This window comes from Octopus sinensis, linkage group LG10 (genome assembly GCF_006345805.1).
Source record: "Octopus sinensis linkage group LG10, ASM634580v1, whole genome shotgun sequence".
Taxonomy (NCBI): domain Eukaryota; kingdom Metazoa; phylum Mollusca; class Cephalopoda; order Octopoda; family Octopodidae; genus Octopus; species Octopus sinensis.
The window spans coordinates 22,047,389-22,054,683 of NC_043006.1; the positions used below are offsets into that span (position 1 = coordinate 22,047,389).

The 7,295-nt window shown below is 38.5% G+C and overlaps 1 non-coding gene across 1 annotated transcript; it reads left to right on the plus strand.

Annotated features, from left to right (window-relative positions):
* The first annotated feature begins 386 nt into the window (after positions 1-386).
* Trnak-uuu lies at positions 387-470 on the plus strand. Its single transcript is given in 2 exon segments — positions 387-423; positions 435-470. It is a non-coding gene; the product is annotated as a tRNA-Lys (tRNA).
* The last annotated feature ends 6,825 nt before the right edge of the window (positions 471-7,295 follow it).

A 7,295-nucleotide genomic window follows, 5' to 3' on the forward strand; every position in this document is an offset into this window, starting at 1 on the left:
CAGACACACACATTCTCAGTATATATATATATAGATATTACTGTGATCACCGTGACCGACCAGGCTATCAGATGTTGCTGTACATCGCTGGTCACAATGCGCTTCGCATTAATTTAGCCTTCAAATGACGCCACCCCGCTGGCTAAGCGAGCAGGCCAATATATAGATATATGTGTATGTATATATATGTATGTACGTACACACACACACACACACACATGTATATATATATATATATATATATATATATATATATATACATACATGCATGCATACATGTACAATTATAAATGAAGACTAGTTACGACAGAAAATTTTATCAATTTCTCTCACACCGCAACATAAAACTAGGTTATCAAACTATATGATGATTGATAACTGTGTCCGCCCGCATAGCTCAGTCGGTAGAGCATCAGACTTTTAAGCATTAAGTGATCTGAGGGTCGCGGGTTCAAGTCCCTCTGTGGGCGTACTTCTTTTTTACTATATTCTTTGTGGTTTTTCTCATTGTTTACAATTTTGTTCCAATTGTTTTCATATTTGCTATATGGATTAAGTTTTGTATACTAATTATGAAAATAAAATTCATTTTTCATATTACTCCATGATTAAAAAGTTATTAGTCTTTAAGATTTGCAAAATTTAAATGTTTTAGCCAATCAGAATTGAGTATTTTACACATCACCGTGGCGAAAAGCTCTGTTTCCATAGCAACCAAAGATGCTGCATATGCACACAAGAAGAAGGTGATACGAGAAAGATAATCGTTTTGCTATAATAATATTCTTGTGTTTTTCTCTGTCACAACATATGAATGAGAAAGGAAGGGGTGATAGATGAATAGGGAAGGAAAGGATGATGGCAAACTGGTAGTGTGAGTGTTTCAACTCTGTGTGAGTATATGGGCGCATGAGTGTGCGTGTACAAGGAAAGACGCAATGTTTTGATATGTTGACCCCCCCCCCCTCTCACCGATGATGGAAGAGGCAACGAATGCGCTGTTTTCTGATTGGCTGAAAATTCTGAAAATTTTCAAACTTTGAACACCTGTAACATCTTTGCAAATTTTTTCTGGAATAAATGAATAAATGAATAGGCGCAGGAGTGGCTGTGTGGTAAGTAGCTTGCTTACCAACCACATGGTTCCGGGTTCAGTCCCACTGCGTGGCATCTTGGGCGAGTGTCTTCTGCTATAGCCCCGGGCCGACTAATGCCTTGTGAGTGGATTTGGTAGACGGAAACTGAAAGAAGCCTGTCGTATATATGTATATATATGTGTGTGTGTGTGTGTATGTTTCTGTGTCTGTGTTTGTCCCCCTAGCATTGCTTGACAACCGATGCTGGTGTGTTTACGTCCCCGTCACTTAGCGGTTTGGTAAAAGAGACCCATAGAATAAGTCCCGGGGTCGATTTGCTCGACTAAAGGCGGTGCTCCAGCATGGCCGCAGTCAAATGACTGAAACAAGTAAGAGAAAGAAAAGAAAACCAATTCGGATTCAGCGTCAAAGATTGCATCTATATGATACATTAGAAAAATGTAGATGGCTTCCAGAGGAGAAGAGTAGAAATTGCCTCGTTTTCAGCTCTACAACAATGTCCAGCAAACTGGATTCTTCTACCTTTCACAAGAGATGACACAGGTGGTAGTTTCCCATATATTTGCATGCTCAGCGTGCCAGCTCAGCTCTTTACCTGACTCGATGCACGTCGAATGTTCACATGCTCTGCGCTCATGTTTAGGCATAATTTCCCTCTGTTGGACCCCCGTTTTGGTCACATAATGAATGGAGGAAATTACCTGTCTCACGCATCACTCCAGCATGCTACACTGTCGTTCTTGCTAACCTCAGCAATTACCCGTGACAACAACACCAGACACGTTTCACTTCTGAAAACTTTCACGGCATTACACACACTACAATCCTTCAGCAAGATCTACGATATCATGGATTGAGAATGCACTCAGCTGCTCACCTGAGCTTATTTTACAGTGAATTCTGATACGTGCACCTGCACTCGTGTATATACCTATTTCTTTATTACCCACAAGGGGTTAAACATAGAGGGGACAAACAAGGACAGATATAGGTATTAAGTCGATTACATTGACTCCAGTGCGTAACTGGTACTTATTTAATCGACCCCGAAAGGATGAAAGGCAAAGTCGACCTCGGCGGAATTTGAACTCACAACGTAACGACAGACGAAATACCGCTAAGCATTTTGGCCAGCACGCTAATACTCCTGCCAGCTCGCCGTGTATATACTCTCATGCGCACGCGCTAACTTATTTTCCATACTGCTCAGTCACTAACTGCACATTTTGGCACGCAAAATGACACCGCTATTCGGACTCTCACCTGATATGCAAAATTTTTCCTCAGCTATGCATTTCTATTTCATTGTGTTCAATTTCTCATTCCGATTTAATCATTGTATAACCCCAGTCCTTAAATGTTTTTGTTTTGTCCTTATGTTGTCCCCTCTTTGGTAGACCGTTTTGGTAATTAAAGAAACTAGTTAGTGAACGGAGACAACTAGAGTCATGGCCACAAGCTGGCAGCCACTAAAGACAAATGTTCAGAGGGAGAAAGAAGGTTACAATCAACGAACTATGAGACACAACTTCCCTCGACTTCATGACTTTCACTAGCTCAATTTCTTTTCTCTTACAACATCATTCTATCACTATCTCTGGTTTATTACTACAATTAGAACGTGTACACACATACAGGCCGAAATTTACTTCCTTAACCTCGCATGCGCTTTCAATTATATCACGCCTGCCCGTCGAGGCATAGAATTATATTAAGTAACGGTACTCTTTTTCTCTTTTACTTGTTTCAGTCATTTGATTGCGGCCATGCTGGAGCACCGCCTTTAGTCGAGCAAATCGACCCCGGGACTTATTCTTTGTAAGCCCAGTACTTGTTCTATCGGTTCCTTTTGTCGAACCGCTAAGTGACGGGGACGTAAACACACCAGCATCGGTTGTCAAGCAATGCTAGGGGGACAAACACAGACACACAAACATATACACACAAATATATATATATATATATATACATATATACGACAGGCTTCTTTCAGTTTCCGTCTACCAAATCCACTCACAAGGCATTGGTCGGCCCGAGGCTATAGTAGAAGACACTTGCCCAAGGTGCCACGCAGTGGGACTGAACCCGGAACCATGTGGTTGGTAAGCAAACTACTTACCACACAGCCACTCCTGCGCCTATAAATAATTTCTTTACAACTTCGATCACTGTTATTCTTCCATCTTGCACATCTACAACAACAACAGCAACCGTTACACGGTGACCACTGATTCCACCTTAACCATACCGTCACAATTGGTAACCCTCGACTACAACGAATAACAACGCCGATGCAGCGACATTTTCTCTGTCGTTACGTTCTGCGTTCAAATTCCGCTGAGGTCGACTTTGCCTTTCATCCTTTCGGAATACCAGTTGAACACTAGGGTCGATTTACCCTAAACACGCCGGCCTTGCGCTGAAAATTGAAATCAATATCAAAAGTGACTTCCGCCATTCCTTAATTGCTATTTTTTATTAAACTCAAAATTAATGGGATCTTTTCAGTTTGACCGGCAGTTTTTAAAAATAATTTCCACGTAACTAAACACTTTTAAACTTCGTATACTGGTAGAATGTGTTTACAAAACATCTTTTTCTCTTAGCTTTATTGAGAAAATTCTATGGTTTGTTAGATATTTGTTGATTTTTTTCTTCAATTTCTGTAATTTCAACCAATCAATGACGTCTATTGAGGTGAAAATATTCTGTACCGTATGAATATGTCCCTCGTTTAAGAAACAGATTGGGTTTATTTACATTTCTGAAGAAAAAAAATAACCTTCCCCCCCACCCCTAACCCTAACTAACCTTAACCCTAAAACAGATTGAAATGCAATAGATCGATACTAGGGTCATAATTATGAATGACAATTTCATATGACACCGCTAGAAAAAACTGCCGGTCAAACCGAAAAGATCCAAAACAACAAATATCTTACAAACTATAGAATTTTCTCAATAAAGCCAAGAGAAAAAGATGTTTTATAAACACATTCTACCAGTATACGAAGTTTAAAAGTGTTTAGTTACGTGGAAATTATTTTTAAAAACTGCCGATCAAACCGAAAAGATCCCAGGATTCCGCGAAACATCTAACGTCCAACTATTCAAGTTAAGAGCCACTTAATTAACTCAGAACTGTGTCGTGAACCGGAATATCTTTCAATTTACAGGTTTTTTTTAAAAAAGGGGACGTAAATCTCTCATGGTTAATATATTGCATGAATTACTGCCCTTACATTAATTGTTTTGCCCTCCGGTCGACTCAACCAGTATCCCATCTTTTATGTGTCTAAGACAGTGGTTCCCAACCCGTGGTCCGCAGACCCCTGATGGACCGCGAGGGTAGTACTGGGTGTATACGAACAAAATTCAAAAGTTCATATATATATATATATATATATATATATATAAGGCTAAACATATTAAAAGGGGTCCGTGGAAAAACTCATTTAAAGAAAAGGGGTCCTTGGTAGTGAAAAGGTTGGGTACCACTGATCTAAGACTAACACTACATTGCGTCGTAATTGAAAAAAAAAAAAGAATAACACGGGGATGTATAAAAATATCATGGTTTACTGGAAATACCGAAACGAAAGTGATATACTGCTTATAATTTGTTTCTTATTTCAGTAAGGAACAAAAATGTTTTACTTCAAAGAGAAAAACAAATATTTTCATAAAAAAGTATTTATTTTGACTGGAGAAAAGCATTTTGATAACTTATCAAAATAATAAAAAATAATTCTAAGTTGAAATGATGTTTAAGAGTAATCAAAAATGTCTTAAAGATACACATTTCCTCTCGCCATAGAAATTCGAAAATGTATGTTTGAAACATGTCACCTTTGTATCCACTCATTCTTTAAAAAATATTTAGTACACGATTCCATAAGCATTCAATCCTCATGATCTGAATCAACCAAATATTATTATGAAGATAATTACTTTCGTTTGGATATTTCAATTAAATCATATTATTTTTAATTTCTTTCCCTTCTTTGTCTTTAAAATTCGGTCACGATTCTCCACATTTAGCCATTGTCTATTGCATCTAGACCATTTTATTTTGAAGATGGTGAAGTATAATTGTATGATTTAAAGGAAATTTAGCTGGTTTTCTTTTTCTAGAAGATTGAGCAACATCATAGAGGTTCTCTTATTGACTCAATATTTACTAAGATAGCCAACTCTTGACATAAGAAACATTACCAAATTTGCACGAAATCTACCCTTTGGTTTCATTCTGAATTAAGCTTTTAATTGTTTCTGGCCAGTTAAATTTTGCAAAAGAAAGTTGTTCGCCCAGAAAGAGAACAGGTGGTCTTACCCTCTGTCCCTGGGTAAGAGGTAGGTGCCTCGTCTGGGACGCCACACTCTGTAACTAGTTCGCTCCCTCCCACACTCTGGATGCTGCGGTAAATGAGAGGGCCACTATTTTCGTAGCCGAACGGAACAAAACCCTAAAGAATCGGGACCTGGCATTGAACTGTCGGATCTTTTCCTTTTGAACGGCACTTTGTAACATAATTTCTAGGTAACTAAAAAGTTTTAAACTTCGTATACTGGTAGAATGTGTTTATAAAACATCATTTTCTTTTGGCTTTATTGAGAAAATTCTATAGGTTGTAACATATTTCGTCTAAAATTTCTTGTATTTCGGCAATTTTAACCAATCAATTACCTCCATTGACGTAAATAAAATTCTCTGCATTATGAATATGTCCCTCCTTTAAGAAACAGATTGGGTTTATTTACATTTGTGAAGAAAAAAGATACCCTAACCCTAAATCTAAAATAGATTGAAATGCGATAGATCGATACTAAGGTTATAATTATGAGTGACAATTTCATACGACACCGCTACGGAAAATGGGATGTTTTTCTAGCGGTGTCAAATGAAAATGTCACCCATAATTATGGCCCTAGTATCGATCTATTGCATTTCAATCTATTTTAGATTTAGGGTTAGGGGTTGGGGAAGGGTATCATTTTTTCTTTGCAAATGTAAATAAACCCGATCTGTTTCTTAAAGGAGGGACATATTCATTATACACAGAATGTTATTTACGTCAACGGAGGTAATTGATTGGTTAAAATTGACGAAATGCAAGAAATTTTAGACGAAATATGTTACAACCTATAGAATTTTCTCAATAAAGCCAAGAGAAAATGATGTTTTATAAACACATTCTACCAGTATACGAAGTTTAAAAGTGTTTAGTTAACTAGAAATTATGTTACAAAGTGCCGTTCAAAAGGAAAAGATCCGAACTGTCTCTTCCAGCCTGTTGCGTTTGAGGCATTTGTTGGGACCTGGCCACTAAAGGCGAATTTCTTATCATCGTTGGCAGCTCACCTGTGAGGGTGCTTGGCTTTTCCAACGCCCTAGCCTCGCCATTGCTCGTGGTAATGCCGCGAGCGTGCTGGCTTGCTTTAGTAGATTCTGCTGAATTTTGTGGTATGCGACCAACTGAAGCACTTGGTACTGCATTGATTTTTTTTCTTTTTCCCTTTTTTTCTTTTTCTTTTGTAAAATATATACCTTTTTATATTTTGCATAAAATGTACTTGATAATAAAAGAAAAAAAAATCAGATGCCATTCTTCTCTATTCCGAGAGGGTTTCTGTGGCTTGAAGCCCTTCCTAACACCCTACAAAGTATTCAGTGTGCATTTTTTTTTGTTTTTCGTGGTATCAACGCTACAGCAGTTACCTTGGACCACCACACCTGGTAGAAGAGCCCCCTCGACACTACGTTGTCTTTGCTGGAGTCGAGATTGTAATGGGTATGTATGTATGTGTGAGTGTGTGTATGTATGGGGACACCAGCACCAGTGAGATTGATTTGTAGCAAGAGGGCTCTTCCGACTGAAACAAGAATAGGAGAGCGTGATTACTTTGGCGAGGTGTTGAGAGATGGTAAAGAATGATGGAATAGCTTTATTGTGGGTGGTAGGATAGAGAGTAACGAAGAGGGTTTTGTAGAAGGGACAAAGGAGACAGCAGTGTTGGAGGGTTAGCGAGACAGAGAAGAAAGAGTAAAATGGTCATGTGGTGTAGGTAAAAGAGAGAGAGAAAGAAAGTAATGAGTGTGAGGAAGAGGCTATGTGGAGAAGGTCATCGAAAGGAGGAGGGATTTGGGGGAGTTGTAGATTGGCCAAAGAGGGAGTGAGAGAAAGAAATAAGGTGTTG